The sequence below is a fragment of the Equus asinus genome, chromosome 5 (genome assembly GCF_041296235.1).
Source record: "Equus asinus isolate D_3611 breed Donkey chromosome 5, EquAss-T2T_v2, whole genome shotgun sequence".
In the NCBI taxonomy this organism is placed as follows: domain Eukaryota; kingdom Metazoa; phylum Chordata; class Mammalia; order Perissodactyla; family Equidae; genus Equus; species Equus asinus.
The window spans coordinates 109,754,303-109,779,728 of record NC_091794.1 but is presented as its reverse complement, the minus strand read 5'-3'; the positions used below and the strand labels follow the sequence as shown (position 1 = coordinate 109,779,728).

The 25,426-nt window shown below is 57.1% G+C and overlaps 2 protein-coding genes across 11 annotated transcripts in view; one reads left to right on the top strand and one right to left on the bottom strand.

Annotated features, from left to right (window-relative positions):
- NPHP4 (nephrocystin 4) overlaps nt 1–4,313 on the bottom strand; it is a 129,458-nt gene extending 125,145 nt beyond the window's left edge. For 2 of the 6 annotated variants that reach the window (XM_044769552.2, XM_044769553.2), the window contains exons 1-2: nt 4,101–4,313; nt 2,990–3,057 (exon numbers count right to left, since the gene is read on the bottom strand). The gene's annotated coding sequence lies outside the window, so the exon portion shown is untranslated. Of the gene's footprint in view, nt 1–2,989; nt 3,058–3,158; nt 3,322–4,100 lie in introns of all 6 variants that reach the window. The other 4 variants (XM_044769548.2, XM_044769550.2, XM_070511246.1 and 1 more) reach the window with 3 other exon arrangements.
- A 172-nt stretch (nt 4,314–4,485) lies between these two features.
- KCNAB2 (potassium voltage-gated channel subfamily A regulatory beta subunit 2) overlaps nt 4,486–25,426 on the top strand; it is a 91,512-nt gene continuing 70,571 nt past the window's right edge. Inside the window, exon 1 of one of the 5 annotated variants that reach the window (XM_070511248.1) lies at nt 4,486–4,637. The gene's annotated coding sequence lies outside the window, so the exon portion shown is untranslated. Of the gene's footprint in view, nt 4,638–24,951; nt 25,380–25,426 lie in introns of those variants that run through there. The other 4 variants (XM_014862182.3, XM_014862195.3, XM_070511249.1 and 1 more) reach the window with 4 other exon arrangements.

Genomic DNA, 25,426 nt, shown 5'->3' with positions numbered 1-25,426 from the left:
GGCAAAAATTAGAATCGGGAAAATCGGTGTCCTCCACCATGAGCCTGCCAGCTTCACATGCCTTAAAGACTTTTCTGATGAGATGGGTAGTGACGGCAGCAAAAGGGACCTTTTGAAATCGTATGATTAACCGTGTCAACATTTGGAAGATGTGTGTAACTCACAACCAGATTTTCTAAGTGAATAATGCATAATGATACAAAATCCTGCATGAGCAAGAGATCCACCAAAAACGCAAGACAGCCCAAAAGATTTTCACGTTGAACAGAGCATGAAAAGCTCACCGGAGGCCATCTAACTCCACATCACATCTGTGTCATCTGCAGCTGGGACTAGTGTCAAGGACCTTGAGGTGGGGAGACGATCCTGAATTATCCAGGTGGGCCTGATGTGGTCACAAGGGTCCTTCAAGGGAGGGGCAGGAGGGGTCAGAGAAAGGACCCGGTGACCAGAGGAGCAGAGATGTGACGATGGAGGAAGGGGCTATGAGAGGAATGCGGGTGCTCTCGAGACGCTGGAAAAGGTGAGGGAGTGGGTCCCCCCCGCCGGAGCCTCGGAAGGAACCAGCCCTGCCCACACCGTGACGATAGCCCACTGAGGCTGACTTCAGACTTCTGGCCTCCAGAAGCAGAAGAGAATAAAGCCGGGTTGTTTCAAACCACCCAGTCTGTGGTAATTTGTTACAGAAACCACAGAAACTCACACAGATGTCCACAGCCTGGAAGCAGACGAGGCCTGCCCGATACCCAGCTGGAGAGCCACCTGCCCAGGAGGGCTTCTGGGTGGCTCCCAGGGGTCCAGCCCTCGGGCCCACACAGCCCTGTGCTTCCAGCGTGCACTTGCCACCTGCCCCATACTGATCTGCCCACTGGCCAACTGCTCACAGGAGTTGGCCACAGGCTCACAGGAGTTTACTTTCCCGTGTCCTTGGTACCTGGCTCACCATCAAAACTCAAAAAATATTCACAAAATCAAATGGAAGTTTCAATAAAGTTGACTCCCAAGCATCTTTTTTTTCAGGGAAATGTTGTTTTCCTATTGACTTTCAGTATAAAATTGGAACGTTTATTCATACAAAGTGAGCGCCACAATGGACTGAGATGGCATCTCTACAGAGGATGTCCTTCCTGCCCTGGGAGCAGTGGCAAAGCCCACGCCCTGAGACACCTGGAAGGAGCGGCGCCCACTGTGCACTCCGCCCCACCCACTGTGCACTCCGCCCCGCGGCAGCATTTCCCCAGCCCCAGGGCTGTGCCTCCTTTGTGAGTGGCTCCAGACTTTGCTCACTTGCCCCAGATTCCTGGCCCAGTACCTGCCACCCCTTCCCTGGACGGCTGCAGGACCCAACGCGGCCCTTGGCCAGCAGAGGCGGCTGAAGGCCACTCATGGTCTGGTCCACCCTGCCAGGAAAACACATCAATGGGATGACTCCCTGCTGCACCCGTAAGACACACCCTGGGAAGGATCTCTTCTGAAAGGCACTGCCACCCAAAATCAAACCCCTGAGCTGGGCAGGTGGAGGCAGCCAGCAACAGTCCACATGGGCAATGGAGGAAGAGGTGACACCTGAGACAGGCTCCTGGGAGTGGGAGCCCAGGCAGCCATAGGGGCTGTGACACACAGAGCTCTTCCTGCCCCCAGCCCTCCCTCCTCTCCAGCTCCACTCTGCCCTCACCTCAGCGCCCCCAGACACCACGCCCTCTCTGTTCCCCTCTGGAGGGACACACACACCCATGGTAACTCCTACTCGTCCTTCAGGAGTCAGAGCAAATGCCACCCCCTTCGGGTGAGCGCCTCATCCCCCCTGGCTCCTCCCCCACGGGATCCTGTCACAGAAGTGCCACCACACTCCACCAGGCAGGTGGTCACTGCTGTCCTGCCAGACTGTGAGCTATGCCAGGTTAGGACCGTCCTCAGTGGAAATCTTTTTAGTGATTAGGTAAGTCATTAATCATGCTGTGCAGGAATTAAGAGTGTTGTGAAGGAAGGGCAGATGGGCCTGTGGGGCTAGATGAACAACAAAGAGAAAACTGAGAGGGTTCCACGCTTTGAGCCCAAGAAAAGAGTTCAATGGACTCTCCAGGGGTAAAAACATCAAGAAAATCTAAGAGCTTTTATTGAGCCCCTATTGTGAACCAGGCATCTGCATTTTTATATTTATTATTCCAACAGCTCTATAAGTTAAGTACATTATCCCCATCTAAAGATGAGGAAAGTGAGACTCAAAGAGGGTAAGTGGCCAGTACAAAGTCACACAGCCAGTTGTGACTACCCTCAAAGCCATTACAACCACACCTGCCCCTGTGTCGCACCGAGGCCAGGAGAAGCAGAGGGAGAAGAGGCCCCAGAAGGTACAGTGAGAGCCCTGGCCAAGGCCCCAGGCTAATCCTCGCTCTCCTCTCTGACTTGTGGAAAATCTCTTGCCCTCCCTGAGTCCGTTTCCCATCCACAAAACGAAGGGGCGGTGAAGCTTCCTTGAGGTGTGTGCTGCTGCAGACCTGTTCAACGAAGATGCACCAAGCACCTGCTCTGTGCCAGCACGTGCGGTGGGGAAGACTGCCAAATGCCCCATCTTCCAAGAATCTAAGAATCCAGCTTTATTAGTATAAATCTTGGATGGAACTGAAGCTCTAAATACCCAATTCAGAGTGCTGTAGTCTTATTTACTGCAAGAATAAATTCTTGTCAGTGGCATAAAAAAAGAGAAAGGCAAAAGGGCAAGGGTGAGCAGCACAGAGGCGAGAGGCGGAATCCAGGCTCTTCCTGGGGGCAGACAGGGTGGAGCAGGGAAGAGGAGGGAACCAGGGAGCTGAAGAGGTGAGCTGGGCTGACGTCTCACAAATGAGGCTGGCCCGAGGACTGCCAGGTACAGGGACGCTTCCCTCCCAGAAGTGAACAAGATGTGGAACGCCTGAGACCCGAAAGCTTTGGGCAGCTGTTTTGGGAGTAAGTGGAATTCCCTTATTCAAGGACTATTGTGAGTACCTACCAGGTGCCAGGCCCTGGAAAAACCATCTTGCACTCAGCGGACAAGCTCCCTGCCCTCATGGAATGTATCTGGAGGGAGGTAGAAGGAAGGGATACAAATTAGCACACAAAAACCCATGGTTGTGAGCCAGGAAAACAAAACGACGGAGAGGAGTGGAGGGGGCAGTGACCTGTGATGGAGATCTGGGTTAGAAGCAGGCCCACTATCTGCAGTCATCTGAAATACTCCTTTCCAACCACACAAGCATGAGGCTGGACTTCTCGGTGTACTTCATCCAAAACGACACACAGCCACAGGCAGCAAAGAGATGCGCAAAGGTGGGGCCTCTGAGTCTGAAGGAGCGGGCAGAAGAGCCAGCACTCAGGCCTCAGGAAGGACCCAGGTGAGGTGGGGCAGCAGAGGTGAAGACGGGAGCGGCTCCAGGGGCAGCCCGAGGCAGGTAGCGGGGCAGAACCTCCTGCAAGGGCCTGGGAGTCTCAAAATTTCCACTGGGCAGCAGTGCTGGGATGGGCCAGCAGGGGACAGACACACAGATGAGGACAGGCATCCAGCCCAGGGACACGCACTCAGGCAGGGACAGACACCCAGCAGGGGACAGATTCAGCCCGAGGACAGGCATCCACCTGGGGACAGGCATCCAGCAGGGGACAGACACCCAGCCCCGGGAACAGGCACTTGGGGACAGCAAAGGTCCCCGGCAAGTGTGGCGGGGACGCAGAGTCAGGGAAAGCCAACGTCAGGGTCCCAGCAAAGCCCAGGCCATCCGCACCGAGCTGTCCTTAAACTAAGGGGCTGCAGAGGGGCGCTGGGTCATGGGGCAGAGGGCGGAGGCTGGGCCCCCAGGAGTCCCAGACGCCCAACAGACCCCGGCGGACCAGGCCGCACCAAGTGTCAGGGCGGGGGTGCGGGTGAGACTGAGGCGGGCCCAGCCCCGCGCCCCGCCCGGCCGCCGCGCCCCGCGGGCACCGGGTCCCCAAGGAGAGAAGTAAGGAGCACGCCCACCGCGGACCGACGGCACGGCCGGCTCCGCGGCCCCCAGCTTCTCTAGGCCGCGTCCCAGCCTCCCCCGCGGCGCCGCCACCATGGTTTCGCCCACCGCGGGCGCCGTTACCTAGGAGACGGGCCCGCCGCGGCCGCGCCTGGGCGACGAAGCCCACGCTTCTGAGGAAGTGCCCCCACGACGGAACCAGAGCCCCGGAGAAGGGCCGCGGCCGCCCGGAGCCGCAGGCCTGCAACCCGAGGACCGGCCGCAGAACGCCCAGTCCTCTGCCACCCGCAGGAGGAGCCTCGGAAGGCTGCGCGCCGCGCGCTCGGGCCGAGGACCCGCCCCGCGTCGCCGTCGGCAGGGCCGCAGGACCAATCAGAGCCCAAGTCAAGAGCTCCGCTACGGCAGCTCCAGCCAATCGGCGAGGCGGCGGGCCCGTCCTGATTTGCATGGCCGGCGATCCGTCACCCAATGGGAATGTGACTGGCGTGAAGAGCAGCCAATGAGAAGCTGGAGGAGGCGTGGCCCCGGGCGTCCCACGAGGTGAAGATGCTGCGGGCGGAACCTGGCGGAGCGTGCGGGATTCGGGGGCGCTAAAGTCGCAGGGGCAGGGCGGGAAGGAAGATCCGGAGCAGGAACAGGATCCGGAGCTGGAGCCCCCAGGTGAGTGCAGGGGGAGACCCCCGCGGACTGCACTGTCCGCGGCCGTGCTCCGGGAGAGCGGCGGCGGGCACCCGAGAGGCCCGCGCTGATTCTCCATCTCCTCTTCGCCAGCGCGTCCCCGCGCCCGCCTCCGTCCTCACTTCTCCAGCAAGCTCACCTCCTTCTGCATCGTCTCCCTTCCCCCATCTCGCCCTCCCCAGCCCGTCCTATCTGCCGTCCCGCCCGACCTTTCAGCTCTCATCCCCGACCCCTGCCCCAAACTTCATCCCTCCCCTGGTCCCAGTGCATCGCTTCCCGATCTCTGCCCCCTCCCGGTTCATCCTCGCCTCCCCTGTCCCTATCTCGCTCCGCTTCCCCTCTCTCGACCTCTGAGCAGCCCCATTCGAGCGCTCCGGGTGGTAGTCCTCCCCATCTCATCTTTCCTCTTTGTTGCTCCTGCAGGCTCATCCTACCTCTCCTTCTTGGTCCCTGTCCCTATCCTCCCACTCCTTCTGCTCCTAGTCCCTCCGATCTCTCCCCGTGGGCACTCTCTCCACCTTGCCCTGCTCCCCAGGACCTTGGCACTCCCTTCCTGCACCAGTTCCTCTGGCTACCTACACCCCTACCTGCCCCTACCCCTTGTTCGGCCTCTCGCTCCCCACCTCCCTACCTGCTGCTGCTCCCGCAGGACTCAGCAGCTGCACCGCTCCCTGCTGCAGTAGCAGCTGCCAGTGTACCTGCCCACCTTCCCGCTCTCCCATCCAGGCGCACCCTGGCTCTGCTCCTCCTGGCATTTGTCTTGGGGGCTCTTCTGGGGGCTGTGCTTTGCCTAGAGTTTCCAGGTGGGAAGCCCCTTAGCACCCTTTCCTGCCTTCCTCCCTGGCCACCATCTCCCTCCCCACCCCACCCCCACTTTCCTGCTCAGCCTCACTTTGTGATTCAGCATTTTTGGGTTTGTAACTTTCTTTGCTTCCTGGCGTGATAGGGACCTGGCTGTGGGGCTGAAGGCAGGGGGTCTCGACCCTGCGAGATCACCTTAGGAAACAGACCTGAGCTGCCTGGTGGAGGCAGGAGTGGGGAGCAAGGGACCCACCAGTGGGGGCTGTCTTTTCCTCCCTCTCATTTGTCTGCCCTGTATTGAACTGCATCCAAAGGGAGATGACATAAGTAATAGCTCTTGGGGAAATGGGCTATTAGCATTTATGGAAATTAATACATCCACATCTGAGGAACAAGAACACCAAGTTCGGGCCACAGCTGTCCCACTGTCTGTCGTTTCAGGATTTCTTCTTTCTCTGCAATTTCTCCTCCCCCTCAAAAGTACCATCCCCCTTCCAATGCCAAGAGCAAGCTCCTGCTCTGCTAAGGAAGCTGCATTCAGGCCCCACATTGCAGGGTTTGGGGACCTGTGTGTGGAGAGTCGCATCTGCCCTCCCGGTTCTTGCTTGGTAAGCGTATCCACCTGCAGACCCCAGGCTTGTGTGCGGCTCCTGGGCTCCTGTCCCTGTGCCCGCGCAGTGTGGGGCCCAAGAGGGCATTGGCTCCGCAGGTCCCATCTCGGGAACTCTCTCCAAGTCCACACCCCACCTCAATGGCACAGACTGTGTTCGGGCTGCAGTGTATTCCAGTCTCTAAAGCAGCCTGCCGGAGGCTTCCTGTACAAAACCGAGCTCCAGTTCCTTGTGTCTCTCTGCTCTGCCCATCGACAGACTCTGTGGGCACGCCCAGGGACTGAGCCAGGCCATGGTGGGCAGGGAGGGTCATGAAAAGTGTGAAACCTGGGTCATGTGCTCCATAGCCTTTTGGGTGTGGATGTGGAGCCTGGATGGGAAGAAGTAGGCACAAAAGCGATTGCACACAGCAGGTGTGCCAAGACGGGATGCCACTGCTTGCCTGGGGAGGGTTCTGGGCCGTGGGCACTGGGAATAGGAGGTGGAGCGAGCCCTGAGGGCGGGGCAGCTGTGGAGGCTTCACACTGTGGGGCTGCTTTCTTTCCTTTCTTTTTTTCAATGATCTTCTAAACCCCAAATGATTCAGGAGGAAATGAGTGGCACAGAGTTTTGATTTGGCAGTTTCTGGCAGGGGCTGGAAGGAGGGCTACCTCTAGACTTTCCTGTTTGTTGGTGCTGGGCCCCTGGCAACTGGGCAGCACAGCGTGTGGCGAAGAAAGGCCTCCTCCACTGTTCAAACCCCCGAGAACATGTTTCGTTTCCAGGGACTCCGGCTGGAAGCAGCATGTATCTTGTCCTTGACTGAATTTTCAGTGACCTTCACGTCACCAAAGGTCCCAGAGCCAGAGCAGTTTCCTGGAGTCCCTGAATAATGGGGCAGCACAGTGGCAGCTGTGGGTAGCATTTGGGAGGGACCGTCTGTGAAGGTGTCCAGGGCCCAAGACCCCAGGCCTCTCTGCATCCCCTCTCTCAGCAGCTAGGAGTTCCCCCCTCATGGAGGCGAAGCTCACTAGAGCTGAGAGGGTCTTGGCCACCTTCTCCCTCAGAGGAGTGAATGGAAGCCAGAAGCAGAGACTTCTCCAAGGTCACTCAGAGGCAGGGACACAGCCGGCTTAGACCCCCTCACTTCCTGCCAACTTGCGCCCAGGACTCCCAGTTAGAGGAAGCCAACACTGCATGGATGTGCCTGACCACCAGCTTTGGCCGCCCTTCGGGCAGGCCGCTCAGGAGGTGTTGGTGACTTGCATGGAGGAAACCAGGCCCTGGGGTTTGTCTCAGTCACTGGGGGCTGTTGGGAGCAGGAGACACCACCAACCACAGAGAATTCTCAGTGATACCATCCTGCCCAGCCTGGCAGGACCTCAGAGCAAAGGCACTGTGGTTTCAAAGGTATCATCAAAGAGATGGCAAGTAGTTAGATGGGAGGCCAGGGGCTGGGCCAATGGGTGAGATGAAAAGGAAGAAGAGTTCTGCCCACGTTGGAACTGCTGTTTCAACCTGGCTGCGCCATGGGTCCTTGTAAATAACCCTTGGAGGTAGGCCGGTTAGTTTGGATGGGGAAACTGAGGCACAGAGCAGTGGCAAGACTGACCCGGCCTCCCATCTCATGAGGAGAACTTGATTCTTTTCCTGCTTCGCCAGGACTCTGAGGCGGGTGCCTGCTCCCTGTCGCACGGAGCTCCAGCAGCTGCCTCAGCCCCACAGATGCATCTCCTTAGGCTCGCAGAGGGGTCCAGGTTCAATCCCAGCCCCCCGGGGGACATGGAAACCCACCTTTTTCATGAATGGGCAGCCCAGCACGCTCATTCCTCCATCCGCTGCATGCCCCCCTTTCTTTGGGGGCACTCTGTGAGGGGATGTGGTTCTTGGCTCAGCCAGTGTGAAAGAGAAAAGGGAATAAGGCCTCCCCGGGAGAGAGCAGGCACTGGGTGGGGTGGGAATGTTACCCACCTGGTCATCCTGTCACTGTGGGTGTGGCTCCAGGCTCTCCATTAGGCCTGGCCTTGGCAGGACAAGCGTCTCCCTCTAGGCCTTATCCCTTGCCACATCCCATGGGGCTCAGCCAAGTGCTGGCCTTCCCTGCCCTCTATACCGTGGGATGAGCCCCCAGCCTAAGGCTGTCTTGTGCCCTCACACCCAGCTTTCTAACCCATAGCCCTGCAGGACGGGGTCTCAAGAGGCCTCTCCCTGCTGGTTAACCCCTGGGCTGTGGGCGCATGCCTGCCTGCAAGGTTGTGTGTCCCTCCTCCCAGAGCCATCCCCCTCGAACGCCCGTGTTGCCTGCATCCCTGGCACCCACCTTCCTTGAGCTTCCTCCTTGGGGGCAGCCGTCTTCTCTCTCACTCCAGCGCACAGGCGCTTGCAGAATTGACTCTCGATGCCATGCAGGGTGCGGATAAAATGGGACTGGGAAAGGGAAAAAGCGGAGAGGGAGTGAGGTCCAGCTCCCTCAGCTTCACACTGTACTGCGGACCCGGCTAAGAGGGTTTTCCCCACGATGATCTGGAGCCCTGGTGGGGGTTTTTCCCCCCAACTTGATCTGGATCTTGAGCCCCTTTAGGGGTTTTCCCCACTAACTTGATCTTGATCTTGAGCCCTGGCTGCTGAGCGGTTGAGATCCGTCATCCAACTCAACGACTCAACGGCTGAAAGCCCAGCGTGTGTTTCTCCTTCTCAGATCTCCACACCAGATCCCGTTCCTCATTGGGCTGGTTTCCCCAGTGAGTGAGCAACTTCTTGGGTCCCATAGACAGGCGAGTCTTGTCCACAGGACCCTCTGTCACCAGTCCTGGCCCGTTCGCACCTTCTCAGCCACTTGGCTCCACTCTTGGGTCTCCTTTTTTCTGGGTTAGTGAAATGAGGCGATGTGGGGAGAACCATGGGGACGGTCCCTGGCACACAGCAGGCACTCAGTGATGTCAGCTTCCTTCTTCTACTTCTAATCATAGACTGAGCCCAAACCATTGCCCTAACTGGAGCCCAGGTGGCCCCCAGGAAAGCTCAGGCAGAGTGACTCAGGTCCCCTTCTGAGTCATTTCATGAGCCCAGCCGGGGCTCCTCAGAAGGGGCTGCCTGCTCCTGGGGCACAGCCTGGGAGAGCCCAGCTTCATGGAGGATGGGGCTGGGGGAGGGCCTATTGCCATCAGTCTGCAGGGAAGAGCCTCCTGTGAATGGAAGGATGCACCTCGCCCTATCCCCCTTACCCCAGGCCTCCTGCAGGGCCAGGCAAGCCTGCCAGGTGCCCGTCTGTGCACCTGCCCACCCGCCTAGCAGCCCGTGGGCACTGAGGGGCTGCAGAGTCACACTCTGAGCACACTCAGCCCCCTTCGCCATGACGTGTTTTTACGTTCCATCCCTCAGCGGCTTTATGATCTTTCAGAGAGAACTGCGACCCTGATGTCCACAAGCTGTCAACTGCAGCCCAGGACAGAAGGATCTAGAATTCTGCCTGGGAGTCTTGCCATCCTGAACTCTCCGTGGTGGCAGGGCCTCTCTGGAAAAGGTGCACTTCCCACCCCTTCTAGATAGAGGAGAGTCAGAAATAACTGAACCTGTGGACAAGGAGATTCTGATGAATCCATGCATTAAAAAATAAATCAGAATTTAAATACTGTTTAAAGCCTATAAATACCAATGATGGGTGAAGGCCTTTGCAGGAGACTTTTGAAGGGCCAAAAATGAGCAAGACACCACCTCTACATCTAAGGGCCAGGATCCAGCCAAGGGATGCAGTAGCTACACACCAGGACCGTTCAGAGAAGCCTCTGCTGATGGAGGAGAGATTGGGGGAGGTGGGGAGGCATTTGACCCAGACCTTCAAAGAGGGCTGGGTTGTGATAGGAAAGCTGGGAAAGGACCGTCTGGGAGAGGGACCTCCACAGGCAAGACCCCAGAGGGAGGGCTGGGCCGGTTGCATAGTGGCTGAGACCCAGGGGGAGGACAGGCGGGATGTGAATATGGGAATCATTGAGGGTGGACAGGAACAGGTGTCTGGGAGACCAGACTTTGGACCCTTGGGGGCTTTGGAGCAGGGCAGTGATGTGTCTGGGCAGAGATGGAGGAAGCGGAACATGCCCATGGCAGGGGGCGAGGACTGGCAGGTGATAGCAGGGGACACAGTGTGCGCATCCTGAGAGCAGGAACCGTTGTCTGTGTTGTTTGCTGTAGCCCCAGCATCTCGCAGAGTGAGACCCCATAAATGTGTCTTGAGCGGTGAATAGAACAAATAGAATGGAGGGCATTGAGGCAAAGCTGCTGGGGAGCTGGATGGCGACAGGCTGTGGGAGGTAAGAAGAGAGTCCAGGAACCCCAGGCTTTGTGGCCGGGTCCATGCAGGCTGAGCCAGGAAGCACCACACCAGGCCTGCCTCATTGGGTCAGAAGTCCATGCCTGGGCCAGTCATGCCTACAGGCATTGAGAGGGTAGGCCTGGGGTTTAAATGAGAGGTGATTGCCAACCACCCCCAGTACCAGCCCTGACAGCAGACAAGGGTCACCGAGGAGCTAGTACCGAGAATGAAGGGGACAGAAAACAGAGCTGGGGAGCAGCCACGAGTGCAGGATTTCAGAGGGAAGATGACAGTCAAGACAGACAGGAGGAAACCCTGGATCATCCTGGAGCCCAGGAGGAGAGGGAAATAGAGGATGAGGGCTGGAGTGCCTGCATAAGGGGGGGCCCCTCTGTATGGGGAGGCAGTCTCTGCTGAGAGGGGAGGCAAAGCCGGGCTCCAGGAGTGGCGGGGCAGCAGAGCCACCCTCACAGTAACAGGTACACGGGCCCTGTTCTAGGTCAGCTCTTCCCTGTCCACGGGCAAGTAGCTGCCATTGTTCCCATTTACTGGTGCAGAAACAGGCGCTGGAAGGCGAGGAGACTGTCCTCAGGTCAGAGTTCGAGGAGGAGCCGGGACCTGAGCCCAGGCTGTTTGGTGCCAAAGCCCTCTCTCTTACCCTCTGCACTCTGCTGTCTAAATGGCTCTGGAGAAACCTGATGGTGAGAGAATGGAGGTGAGGGGAGCTGTGTGCTCGAGGGGTCAGCAGGTTGGAGGGAAGAAAAGTCACTTTTCTGGTTAACTGAGTCCATGGCAGCATCCGCTTGTGTCTGTCCTTTTGTGGACGATTTCCTTGGTTTGTGATTGTTTCCTGCCCTAATGGGCGCGCTTCTGGGGACACCTGTGAACTGCAGGGTCGGGGTTCACCCTTCCAGCTTCACTGTGGCTCTGCATGTAGTGTAGCTGCAGAGAGTGTGGGCCGGTCACGGTTCCAAGCGCAGCCTTCCGCAGGCACCAGTCCTGGTTCCGGGCGCCGCCTTCCGCAGCCACGGGTCGGGTCCGAGCTGCACATAGAGAAATGCTTCCCAGCTCTCAGTTTATCCGTGAACTTTCCGCTTCCGCTTCTTAAAGTGGCACACAAGGAAACACACTTTGATGGTCGGAAGCTCTCATGGGAAGGGCTTCACCAGGCTTTCTTCAGTTCTCTGGAATATACGAAGCCCGCGTTCTACCCAAATGACCTGCTATGCTTTCGTCAGCTTTGAATCTCGAGTCATGCTTTTTTCCTGATGTGTGGTGAGGTGCTTTTGTTGGGAGGGTCCCAGCTCCTTGGAATGAGGTTTGGGTGGGGGTGCCAGTGGTCCAGTGTGGTGTGGAGGACGCAGGAGCTCTGCAGAGGAGCGGCCCTGTCTCGCTGGGGACTCATCCTGTGGCATCTCCCTCCCCTGTCCCAGCAGCTTCCTCACCACTCCTCCCTCACCCCCAACCCCCCCACCACCCTCCTGGGGGTATTGCCTTTCCCTCTCAATGAGGAGAAGCTATTTTTAGTCACAAAGGCCAGGAGGTGTTCAGGTGTCAGGGATGGGAGGCCCAGAGCCATCGCTGTCCTTTTGCTCCTGCAAAGGACACACAATGCCCAGAACAGGAATTACAAATCCCAAAGAAAAATCGCCACCTTTTCACAGGAACACAGGTGCACTTTGACTTCCCAGGAGCAGTGGACACGTCCCTGTTGACACCTGCCCCTAGAAAAGGGAGCCAGGGTGTCTGGGGACACCGGCTGCCCCAGCCAGGACACTACAGAGGCACCAAGGATGCTGCCTCCCTCTGCTCTCTCTTGATCCTGAATGACGGGTTTGGGGAAGGCCCCTGAGGGCATGAGGGGCGGCTGCTCCTGTGAAACGTGGACCCAGCATCCTAAAAAAGGACCTGGTCACGTGAGACACGTCGGCCATCCTGGGCCCAATGTTGCAAGTCAAGGGACTGCGTATGCACGCAGGGGACACCATGCTCCTGACCTGGCTTTGTGGAGGTGAGGCCTATGCTCGGATGTCACTCATTCCTTCACTGACGCAAGAAGCAGTGGATGCAGACAAGGATGCTGACCTCAGGGCCTGGGGGAGGAGATGTAGGGTCCAGCGCACAGAGATGCCACTCAGACCACAATGGAAGTATCTGCAAGCCCAGTGGGCACAACTGGGCAATGTCCATCGTACATGGTCAGGAGAGGAGGAGGCGAGGCTGGAGCCAGGCCTGAAACCAGGTGGGGCTGCATTGGGTGTCAGAGGGAGAAAGGACAGGGTGACCTTCTGGGCTGGGAGAGCTGCGTATGAAAGGTCCAGAGGCAGCATGGGATGTTAGGGGGTCTGCGAGGAGGGGGACGCTAGGCTAGGCAAGGAAGGGTCTGGGGGGCTGCTCATCTTTCGAAGATGCCTCCTGCCTCCTCTGTGGGAGTGAGCTGGGTCATCCATCCAGCATGGAGGGAAGGAAGCTGACTAGGTCCCAAAAGGCCCCCAGCCCTGTCCCGATCCCATGGTTCCCTCAGGGAGCCCTGAGCTGCTGCAGCTGCCATGATCACCCCCATCCCCGAAATACACACATACATAGAGCCTACGTGCCCAGCTGGGCCCTAGTTCCCTGAGTCACCCAGAGCTGGAAGGTTCTGGCAAAGCCCACCAGGGTGCCATGGGGAGGAATGCGGAGGAGAGGGTTTCTCCCCACCCTCCTGCAGCCTGGTAACCATGGCAACCATGGGGAACTGCTGGAGGCGCCCAGCCACCTGCTGGGCTGTATGGGTGCCAAGGGCCTGGCTGGGCCCCATGGTGCACCCGTGTGGGTCCCTGCGTAGCAGCCTGTGTGAGCACCTGGTCCCTCTTAAACCTTATGCCTCGTGAGTACGGGATATGTCTGTCCCATAACTTCTGTACCCCAGTTCAGCCATCAGGCTGGCACATGTTCTCAGCAACCATCAGAAATGATGGACTCTGCCAGAAGGCAGAGCTGGGTAGGAAATGGCACATGTAGGGCCCTCCACCAAATCAGAGCTTCCCTCTGCAGAGCTGGGAAGGGGTATGGGACCCTGGCCCCCAGACTGGGTGGCTGCCACCTGACTCAGGATGATCAGAGGACAGAACCCTCTGGGCAGAAACCAGACCTGGTGCCAAATCCTCCGTAGGACTGTTCTGTGCATCAGACCCATCGTTGGAGGGATCCACCCTCTTGTGGGGGTGCTCCCGTGTCCCCCAACCAGGCCTCCCCCTTCCTAAGCCAGACAACATGTACTCTGTCCTTTGGGGAAGCCCTCATTTCCCCATAGCTGTTGGTGAATTTTGTTGGTGCTCAGGGCAGGACCCCCATGAAAAACAAAAGGCATTACCCCTCCTTGGGCCACAGGGCACTCACCTGACCAGGCTGACTTCAGACTCCAAAGTGCCCGTGGTCCTTTGAGGTCAGCCCACTAAAGGGTTCGACGGCTGACCTCACCCCCAACTTCCTCGGGGCATTGATGTCCAGAGCTCAGCGCTATGGAGAGAGGTAAATGCCACAGTCCTGATGAATCCAGAATTTCTTATGAAGCTTGACTCAGAGAATGATGTCATACCACTGGCCCTGGCGCTGCCCTCGGCCAGGGCTGCTCTCCCACCTCCCCTCCTGAGGTCCCACTCATCAGCCCTGGGAACCGCTAGAGTCCCCATTTGGAGGAGCTGACCTGCACCCCCCTCCTCATGAGCTTTGGGTCCTTAAGCTGAAACTGTGGGACTAAGCCTGGGCTCACCGGGGGCAGGCAAAGGCTTTCCCCGTCACGGGCTCCCTGAGTTCACCTCCCCCAGGCTGGCCACCCCACTGACACAACCTCCCCAAAGTGCCTTACCCCCCAGGCCACAATCCTGCCACACCCTGAATAACAGGGAAAGCAGAGCAGCCCTGGCCTCCGTGACCTGGCACCTGGCCAGAAAGGGCAGCAGGTGGGGACATAGCCTGCCACTGAGTCAAAGCCAGGTGCATCGAGCCTGCATGCCGGGGCAGCTGTGGTCCTGGGGCTGGCATCGTAGGCTGATAGCCATAGGCTCCCAGCCGCCTGCCATCTGGAAGGATGGGCTCCGTCCTACAGCACCTCAGCCTCCCCAAATAGACTGCACGTCTAGTGCCCAGCAGCCGGGATGCTGCTCGTGTTTTTACAACAGAGCCACTTAATTATGCAGAGATAATTCCTTCTAACTGCAGCAGCCGTCCCAGGGCATCCAGATTGAGTGGTCCCAGGTGGCAGGCAAAGAAGGTCATGGTCCCATGAGCAGATTTCCAGGAGAGCTGGGGGCCTCCAGGGGAAGGCTGGACAGCTGAAGCCTTTGTCCTGCTGCGGGAAGGAGCAGGTGCTTCATTTGATGCTGGGAGATGATGATCATGGTGATGGTGAGGATGAGGATGATGACAGTAGTGACGATGGTGGTAAAGGTGATGATGGTGATGATGGCCATGGTGATGATGGTGGTGATGATAGAGGTGGTGGTGGTGATGGTGATTGTGATGGTGATTGCTGTCACTGTCATTATTTGTATCAGCAGCTGCCATTTGTTGCAGATCTGCTCTTTGTCAGGCCCTGCTGAAACCTTGCTTGCATTTACTCTTAATCCTCCAGCCACCCCACGTCTAGGTACCATGATAATCTGTGCTTCATGGGTGAGAACTGGTGCTGTGCCTTACTTCGGGTCATGCCGCTACCAGTGGACAGAGCTAGGATATGACCCTACGCCCCGGACCACCTCATTAACAGGGGATGCTCACCCTTGGCCTTGCTCCTGGGCCAGGGCCACCACGATGCCTAGTAAGGGGAACCCCTTGAAGGCGCATCCCGGCTCCCAGCTGGCTTCCCTGCTCCAGCTCCCTTTGCTGCAAGTGAAGCTGACAGAGCCTCCTGTGGGATTCCTCATGCTGCCCCTGGAGCCTCTCTTTCCCTGCCTCACGACACAGGCCCTCCTCGCCAGGAGGTCACTGAGACTGCGGCAGGGGCAGTGTGGTCAGGAGGAGGGACCCCTCCCCACTCGCCTATACACTTCCCCCTCTGCCAGCAGAGTCATGAGTGCTCTCTGCTGTCCCTACTCGACATTACAGCACAAGCACTTTCCTAGAGGGACAGTCACCATGAGTGACCACAGCCTATCCTATTGCTTTCCCATCAAATATTATTTCCTTAGGGATTTAGCGTCTTTTCACTCTTCCCAATAAGACTGTAGTCTTATTGTCCATCTGCGTTTGTTTCCTCTCTTGAATGGTTAGGATACATTTATATAAGCAGGATTTCTGGATCCGAGGCTATGGACCTGTCTTGCCCAGGTACCTTCCCAGAAGATCGTACCTCGTGCCCCAGAAGCAGCAACATCTCAACAAAGTAGCTTCATCTCAACCTTACCAGCAATGAGTATTTTTTCTGTTATTTATACGGTTGCAAGGGCACGGGGCCTGATGGCTTTCTTGTGCATATCTTTTAATTCGGCAGAGCCTTTCATGAGTTAGGTGGAGTAAAGCCGGCTTTCAAATTGCTGGTGTAGTGCTGCACAGGCAAGATATTAATCTTTCATGCCTCCCTCACGTGGTGCGAGGACCGTAATCCTCTTTGAAACCATTTGTTATTTATTCTTACAGTCCCCTGGAGAGCAGGGAGAGCCCAGGAGCCTGTGCACAGATGCTCTGCGGGGAGAGCTGCAGAAATTTCCTGCAAACTCCCCCTCCCTCCCGAGGTGAGGAACTGAGCCAGGCCTGGGGCGGCAGGGGTCCAGGCCCCCAGCAAAGAGAAGGCCATTTCTGTGCTTCCCACACAACCTGCTAAGGTTAGAGGGTTTGAAATGTTAGGTGGGTATGTTAGTTTCCTAAGGCTGCAGAAACAAATTAGCACAAATAGCCTCAGAATAGCTGTATTTGTCCTCACGGGTCTGGAGGCTAGAAATCCGAAATCAGGGTGTCCACAGGGTAGGTTCCCTTTGGAGGCTCCGAGGGGGCATCTGTTCCAGGCCTCTCTCCAGCTCCTGGTGGCTGCTGGCAGTCCTTGGTGCTCCTTGGCTTGTAGTCGCATACCTCCTCTCTCTGCCTCCGTCGTCAGCTCACCTTTTCTGTGTCTGTGTGTGTCCTCCTCTTCTTCTAAGGGCCCCTGTCATTGGATTGAGGGCCCACCCTAATCTGGGATGTCCTCACCGCAGGATCCTTACTTTAATTACACCTGCAGAGACCCATTTGCCACATAAGGGCGTGTTCACAGGTCCCCGGGATTAGGACTTTGAAGCATCTTTTAGGGGCGAGACAATTCAACCCACTATGGTGGGTTTCTGCCACTGATTCCCACCCCCAACCCCAGGGCCTCCTCCCAAAGCTTCCATGCCTTGCTTTCTAGTCTGCTGATTCTCTTCCCATCGGCGGGATTGCACATCAGGTGTTCCTGGCCGCAGGGTGAGCATGCGGGAGGGTGGAGCGCCAGACGTGACATGGAGCTGCACTGGGTTGGATCACCTCGCCAGAAAGCCAGAGGTCACACCTGGAGCTGGGTTTTGTGCCCATCCCATGATAAGGAGTGGGATGGAGTGTGGGGTCTCCCCTGGCTATACCTGCCACGTACTTGGAAGGCAGAGCCCCCCTTCTGGCTCGGTGGTGGGCTCAGCAGCCTGGGGAGGCTGCTGGACGCCTGAGTCCGCCTTTTACTGGAGCTCACCTGAGGGCGACAAGGCAAGCAGGTGAGACAGGGCAGCACATCCCCCTGAGGGCAGATGGGAGGCATTCAGGTGAACCCCCTCTTCAGGATGCCAGCCTGTGCTTCCCCTGGGGGATGGATTTGTGCTACAGACTTTAGGGGGCCCCACGGATGGGTATCTCAAGGGCTTTGCTCTGGAAAATAGGGGAGTCTTCGGGTCCAAGGGGCAAATCCATCAGACCTGCTGCCTAGCAAGCATCCTTCTTCTCAGACTCCCAGTTCCCCTCTGCAGATGGAACCAGGGTCTGTCCCCGCAACTTCTTCCAAGGGTCGCTATTGAGATCCGCCTAAAGTCCAAGGATAAGAGCATCTCTCCAGGGATCCAGCACCTACCAGGTGTAAAATCAGTGTGGAGTTCTGGGGATCAGCCATGGACGGCCAGCCTTATGCTGTGCCAGGCACTGTACTGAGCACAGGGGAGGGGGCCTGGCTTTACATGATGGCCAGAAATAGGTGGCTCCCGTCCCCACAGCCCATGACCAGTCCCTCCATTGTTGCCACAGAAACTCATATGAGTGGGCGAGATGGGAGCACCCACTGATCCCCAAGTCACTGTGTGGGGAGTCCCCCGCAGGGTGTGGGTTCATTCAGGGCTCCAGAGAGGTAGAGACCCCAACCACACCTGGAGGAGGGCCAAGTGTCCAGGGACTGCTTGGTGGCACAAGAGGACAACAATGTGGCCACCTCATGTAGAGAGACTGTCTCTGAGATTGCCCATCTGGGGAACACCAGGATGCTGGCCTCCCATTTCCCATCCTGGGATAAAGGGGTTAAAACCCACCCCTCTGCCCAGGGAAGGGAAGTGAGGGAAGCAACTTGGAGCAGCTCCATCCATCCTCTGAGAGCTGGGGCTCCATGCATCCTCTAAGAGCTGGGGCCACCTCTGCTCCCTCCTGTGTCAGCCGTGCCGACTGCTGAGTCAGGCTTTGAACACAGTAACCATCATGGTAATCACCATCCAGGGTTCCTTGTCTTCTCCCCATCCCCCTAAGTGTGTGGTTTTTTCCTACCTTGGCTCAGTTTAGAAGATTTGAGTCTGGCTATGAGAGGAGACGCAGCATTTCTTTCCCCTCTTATTGTGGGTGTCCCTGTAGGACTTGGGGAAACCAGGCCCTCCCCACAGACACTCTTACGTGGCAGGGGGGTAGGGGGAGCGTGTCCTCGGCCCTCCCCACTCCTGCAGATGCTCAGGTCATTGATTATCCCACTCAGAGGTGGATGCAGAGGTCCCGTCTCTGACGCTCCAGCCAGGTACTCACGTCACTGCAGCTGCAGCCGTGGCCAGGCCATGGAGATGCTGCAGCCGTGGTGGCCGCAGGGTGCCCTCGGCTCAGTGTGGTCTGCAGGTGCTGCCTGGAGTCCTCTGGGATTGCATGGGCGTCCCCAAGGGAGCTGGTGAGTGTGGGGGTCCAGGAGCTGCTGCCTCACCCAGAATCCCGTTGCTGGCACCAGTGAGGAGGGAATCCTGGAGGTGGGCCATTAAGACCCTCAGGTTGTTTTCTGCTTAGTATGAAGGGCAGGGCTTAGGTTTCACAAGGGAGATGCCCTCCAGGCAGACAGTGAGCCTAGTCCTGTCCACTGTGCCGGGTCCCCTACATCAGGAAGCCCCTGTCCCCCTGACGGTGGCCTCTCTGCTCCCACGGACGGCCAGCACCAGGGACAGATCACCCTTGTTCCACTGTTGATTATGTTTAAGAACCTTTCCTCTCTGAAGGACAAGATCATCTGGTCCTGATGCTAGAATGGGAGAGAGATGCTCTTGGTGTCAAAAGACCAGCAACGGATTGTGAAAAGAAAGCTGGGGCAGGGAGTGTGCGAGGCTGCATGCACAGCTGCCCTCAGAGCGCCGTCCCACCCCTCCATCCCCTGATCTCACGCTGTGTGTAACCCTCATCTCCCCCAGAGCCACCACAGAGGGGTTGGTTCATGTGGGCTTGGGCTGCCTGGTGGGGAGATGCCTGTGGCCTTGATCATGGGTCCCCATAGGGAGGCACTGAGGCAGCCCTGCCGGTTGCTCTGGGAGTGGATGCAGTGAGAGCTGTTGAGGTAGGAAATCGGCATGACCAGGCCCCAGACAGAGGTGCATTTCATCCCAGGGGAGGTGGAAACAGGTCCAGCCCCCTCTGCCTGCCCCCAGAGGTGTGGGACACACTCTGAGTCTGTGTTTGAAATGTGCTCTGGCGGAACAATCACTTTTCCTGCAGACAAGTCCCACAGTCACCCAGATGGCATTGCGCAGTTCTCAAGTCCTTCTGGTCCCCCTACTCTCCCTGTGGGGGCCGTGGGCCCTTGGTCTTCACCTGCTCTGTGGAGCGTGTGCTTCTCAGAGCATCAGGAGGCTGCCCAGGGGGCGGCCTGGAGCCGCCAGCTGACTGGCTGGCCGTGAGTTTTGCAGTTCTTTCCACTCACGGGGAAGCTCAGCTCCGCCCTCCTGCCTGGCCAGGGGTGGGGCGTCCAGCCTGTGCAAGGAGAGACCTTTCACTGGCATCCATCTGGGCACCTGAGTGAGCAGCACGTTGTGGGCCCGTGTGTGTGCATGCATGTGTGTGCGTGCGTGTGTATGTATGGGTGTATGTGTACACACACACCTTCAGATGTGTGTACCGTGCCGAGACCCCCCATCAGAGCGTCTCACCAGGGCTGGCCTGGAACGTGCTGTCCTGCCGGGGTTCCCATCTCTCCCTAGATTCTCTTGATAAACTTCCTGTAAGAGGAGGAACTCTGACACACTTTCATAAAAGGTGATGCAAAATAAGTTTTAAAAGAAGAACTCGTGATGACCTGGAATTCACTTTTGCCCTGGGGTTCTGCTGTGGACTCTACATGCCCTCTCCTGGGATTTCTGGAGATGAGATTACAAGGCCCACTGGCTATTAGGGAGCGCCCTCTTACACTCACTTCTCTCTCTCTCTGTCTCTGTATCTGTCTCTCTGTCTGTCTTTGTCTGTCTCTCTCTCTCCATCTTTGACAGGTGTTCCCACACTTCAGCCATTGGCCTTTCATCCTAGGGTTTGAGTCATATGTACACACTGCCAGTCCTATTTCTGAGTTTGCATTTTTCTTTTAGTTGGTTGACTTTTTTCTTAATTACTTGTCATAATTCAAGGGTAACTAGAAAAATAAGTAGATAGATAGTAGATTCACAGACCATCTCCAGTGTGACAGGGGCACATGGATTTTGAAAATCCCTGCCTTAGTGGGTCCTGGGACATGCACTGGCTGGTTTTCTGGGCTTTCGGGAGTGTGCCACCAGCCCCATCCCCTAGGTCACAGGTGATATGCCTGGTGGAGGGTGATTCATGTTATCAAGAGCAAGTTGAGGAGTCCCTCCTGTGCCTGCTCAGGTGAATATAAGAGATGGGGAAGCCTGGGAGGGGGGAGGATGTCACTCCATTTAGCCCCTAGTTGGATTTAAGCTGGGGGCTTATTGAGGATGAGGGTGCCCAGGGGCTGGGCTGGCGTTTGAATGTCGAAGATGTAACTCAGTACGCTGTAGGAAGCATTCTTCTCCAGAAATCTTCATGGGAGTCTGGGACAAGTGGCATGAGGTTGTATTAAGAGTGTTGCCTATGTAGCCAGGCAGACCTGCCCAGCTCTTTGCTTCTTAGAGTTGTGTGACTTGGCAGGTGATATGAAGATGCACATGGTAGAAGTGTTAGAAATGGAAAGTGCCACCCTTCACCACTGTCACCCACCCCGAAGGTAACTACTGCAAATAGTGTGGGGTGACCCATCCAGGCCTGGGAAGCAGCCTCTGCACTGAACCTTGAGGCTGGTGAAATCCCTAGCATATGGGGAGACACAGTGGCTCCCCAAGGGAACAGCAGGAGCAAGGGCAGGGGCTGCTATGGGCACAGGAGCATGAGGGAAAAGAGGCAGGCAGCTGTGCCCGAGCCCATGTGTGCAGGAGGGCCAGAGATGAGAGAGAAAGCTGGAAAGGTAGACAGGGCCGGCTGTGAATGGTCCAGCACGCCAAGCCAAGGTGCTCGGACCTGATGCTGAAGGCCCTGGTCGGCTACTGAGGGCTTTAGAGCAAGGTGTGACCTGATAGATATGCAGTTGAGAAGTAGGAATGACAGGTGGACGACCCAAGGTCAGTAGTGGAGATGGGCAACAGAGGGAATGTTCCAGGTATACCCATGTGGACGGAGCCAGCAGGCACCCAGGAGTCTAAACCTGGAGCTCAGGCCAAAGGGGTGGGCAGAAGATACAGCCGTAGGGCTCATGGGTTTGGAGGTGAGAACCAAAGCTCAGACAGGAGCAGAAGGATTGCCCTGGGGGGTCGCTCAGAGGGGAAGATTACAAAGCTGGAGTGCTTAGAGGAAGAGGAGCCAGCCTGGGGTGGAAGTGGTGGCAGTGATAGAGAAGGTGGAAGTGGAGGTGATGGAGGTAGAGGTGATAGAGGTGGAGGTGGTGAAAATGAGGTGATGGAAGTGGAGGTGGTAGAGGTAGAGGTGGTGTTATAGGTGGAGGTGATGGAGATGGAGGTGGTAGAAGTGATAGAGGTAGGGTGGTGGAGGTGGTAGAGGTAATAGAGGTGGAAGTGATGGGAGTAGAGGTGGAGGTGGTAGGGGTGGAGGTGGTGTTAGAGGTGGAGGTGATAGAAGTAGTGGAGGTGATAGAGGTGGAGGTGGTGAAGGTGATAGAGGTGGAGATGGTGGAGGTGATGGAGGTGGTGGGTGTGAGGAGGTATGTGTGTGCATTTACATACAGCTATACACCCGTGCACGCATGCTCATGAGATGCCTGGCTCTGTGCGTGCTTCGTGAGGTGGGCATCTTCCTGGTGGGGGACTCCGGACATGGCAGAGACTGTCAAGTCAAGCCATAGCCTGAGATCTTGACCTGGGCCTGTGCGAGCTGCATTCTCCCACCATGACACCCCTCGGAGGAGGCTGCTGGGGCTGCAGAACAACCTCTCTGTCCCTCGGAGGAGCAATTGGAACAACCTCTCTCCGCCTTCCACCACCCTGCTTGGCTCAGCCTCACACTGGAGTGTGTTAACTAGAAGGAAAGGGCGACCTGTCCAGAGTGTGTGTGACACATTTTCATGCACTCAGCAAAGGCCCTGTCCCGGGCGTGAGCGGTTCCACAGGGAACGAGACAGACCCAGCTGTGCCCTCTGGGGCTCACCGTCTGGTTGGGGGACAGCCAGGTGAACAGTAGCTGCAGGTAGAGGTGGGCGCTCCGCAGGAAACGCATATGCTGATGTGATGGACGGGGCACTTTGGAGTGAGCTCTCCAGGATGGCTTCTCTGGAGAGGTGACATTTGAGCAGGGACACAAAGGAAGAGCAGAGGGACCATACCTGCAAAGACCCTGCGGCAGGAGAGAGGAAATGGCTCCAGCTGGGGACTGAGGAGGAGCCTGGAAGAGGACGCCACCAGCCTCCCACCTGGATGTCCAACAGGCACCTGGGATCAGACACAGCTGCCGCCCGGCTCCAGGACTCCCCCAACCTGCCGCAGCCACGGATTCCCCATCTCAGGAACTGGCAACTCTTCTCCAGAAAACTGGGGGTCACCATGCACCCCATCTTCCTCTGACACCCAACATCCACCGCCAGCTGACCCTTTGGTCTCAACCTCCCAACTCCACCAGCCACTGGTCACCCCTCATCCACCCCGGCCCGCGCCTTCCCAGCTCGCACTTGGATTGTTGCATGGTCTCCTAAGGAGACCCCTGCTCCTGCCTTCCCCCTCCGGCTCAGTCGTTCTCACCTGGGCACCCACGGAGAGATCCTGGAAAGCAGAGATGAGCTCTCTCCTCCTAGGAGAAGGCCTTTGTTGCTTATTCTCTGCTGGTGGCAGCACAGGGCTATCAGGGTTTGGAGGATGGACTCCAGGATCACCGTGGGCAGGCCAACTTGCCCACTCTGAGCCTCAGTTTCCTCCGCCGCCATCTGTGGTTATTAATAAATAGTACCAACCTGCCAGGGTTTGGGGGAGGATTATGTGATTGAGGGCATGTGAAAGCCCTTATCCCAGTGCCTCACACACACTGCCCTCGGTCCCCACCAGCTTTGACCAGTCCCCTCCCAGTGATGCGGACCAGGGCTGCCGCTCGGGTGGGCGTCCGGCGCCTCCTCCACCCACTGCACTCAGAGGGCACTCACTGTCTCTGGACCCCCTGCCATTCAAAGGCCAGCCTCAGTGCAGGACCCTGAAGGCCCAGCCTTTTCCCCAGGACTGGACTGGTCACCACTTCCAGGAGAACAAGGCGCAGCATCCCTGTCCTGCTGTTTTCATGAAGCGCGAGGGCCGGAGCAAGAGGGCAGGCGCCCCACCCCCCCGGACGGCGCTCTCCAGGTGTATTGGCTCCTCTGCCCTAATCACCAAGCAAGACAAGCAGGGTTTAAAAATACGATGCTTATCTCATTTCAGTGCAGGAGCGAGAAAGAGAACATACAGTCTGTATGAGCAACTCAAATCAAAAATAAATGAGGCAAAAAGAGAAACCCAAAATAGTACGGCATCAGAGGCAGCAGCCTGCATCCCGCGGCCAGCTGTCCCCGGAGAGCAGCTTCGCAGGGAGCGGCTGGGAGGGTGGCTTTGCATGTTTACTCCGGAACAGATTAATCAGGCCTGCGATCCGATGATAGATCCGAATTACTGGCAAAGTAAAAGCAGGATGATGAGGACTCAGGGCACAGGGCTTCTGTGCCTTCTCCCCCTCCCCGGCACCCCAGCCAAGCAGTGGGGTCAGGGGCTCAGCCAGCAGGCAGCATGGGGGTCATCTTTGACCTTGAGGGCCCTTCCTGACACAGAATGTCCCCACAAAAGGACAGGGCCCCAGCTCCCTACAGAGCGGAGCTTCGAGTGCTGAGAACATCTTGAGGATTTCCGCTTCTGTCTTAATTTCGTTACAGTGGATGTCACCCTTTTTTTAATGTCATAAATCAGAGGTTTGCAAGCTATGGCCCAAGGGTCAAATCCACTGCCTCTTCTGAGAAATAAAGTTTTATGGCCACACAGCTGCACCTTTCATTCACATACTGTCTCTGGCTGCTTTTGCATGGCAGAGTTGCACAGTTGCAACAGAGACCGCCTGGCCCACAAAACCTAAAATATTGACTCTCTGGCCCTTCCCTGCATAAGTTTGCCATCCCCTGAGGTCAGGGTTTTTCATCATAAGCTCAAGCATCCTAGGGAAGTATCACATCCACCTAAAGACAACACTAATGGGGTTTTGTCTGGTGGTGTTCTGTGTGCTGCTGCTGCTGCTGATTTGGGGCTTTAGAGATGTTTAAAAAAAAGATTCTGCAGTCGTTAGTTTTCTCTTATGCAGGGAACATCTTTTGAGAAGGGACATTTCAGTGGCGTGAGGAGCCTCAGGCCCTCTGCGAGAGGGAAACATGTGCCACTGGCACCCATCTGCCACCCATGGAGAACTGCAGCCGTTGGAGCCAGGGGACCTCCCACAGGCTCCCGGGGACCAGCCGCGGTCCCCCGGGGCCCACCTTCTGGCCACCCTCTCTGCTCCCCAGACGTCTGAGGGAGAGGAGCAGGTAGGACCCCACAGGGCAGGGCTGGCTGGGGGGGACCTCCCTCTTGGGAGTTTCTTTCCCTGTGACGTTATCCCCGTCGTGTCTCTCCCCACCGCCGTCATTGTCGTCATCGCGTGTGTGTCCCCAGCTTCCGTGAGTCAGGGTGGAGTCATGTCAAACCTCAGGCAGTGGCCACGGGGCCTCAGGGGGAGGAATCCTTTCAATAGACCAGAGAGCCTAGTTCTGAATTCAATGAGGTGTTTATACGTGGCCTATCTTGAGCGCCTGGAAAATTTGCATAACATGACACTGGGGAGGTGTCTCCCAGAAAAAAAATGCAGCGAGCTTTTCAACCGTGAAGGTTTGCATTTCTGTGAAGGCTCTGGGAGACCTCTCACACGTGTCGTGGCTGCGGGGATGGTAGGCACAATGGCATTGCTGAGCGCACACCAACAATAAATCCCGCTGGACTGTGACACGTGGCCCCTGCAGGCATCCGCGTCAACAAGTGTGCCTCCCACGTGTCCTTCCTCCCACAGTGAGGCTTCCAACTGGGATGGGCAAAATGCTACAAATCACACCGCCGCGGAGTGGGTCTGCCTTCTGAGTACCAGTTATTAAAGTGGATTAGCGTGTCCAGTCCCCAGAGAGGAGGCTGTGATCTCAGAAGATGAAAACTCTCAACAGAATCCCAGGGTCGGCTTAAAAGTCAGCAAACCACCTGAGATGCACCCAAACTCAAGAGACAGCAAAGTAACAGAAACCAAGAGTGTGCTCGGAGCCCGGCGCTGAGCCACACTTAGTGGAGCGCCACACAGAGAGAGGTAAAGACCCAGAAAACAAGTGCGGGCATGTGGGGGTGGGAGGGGGC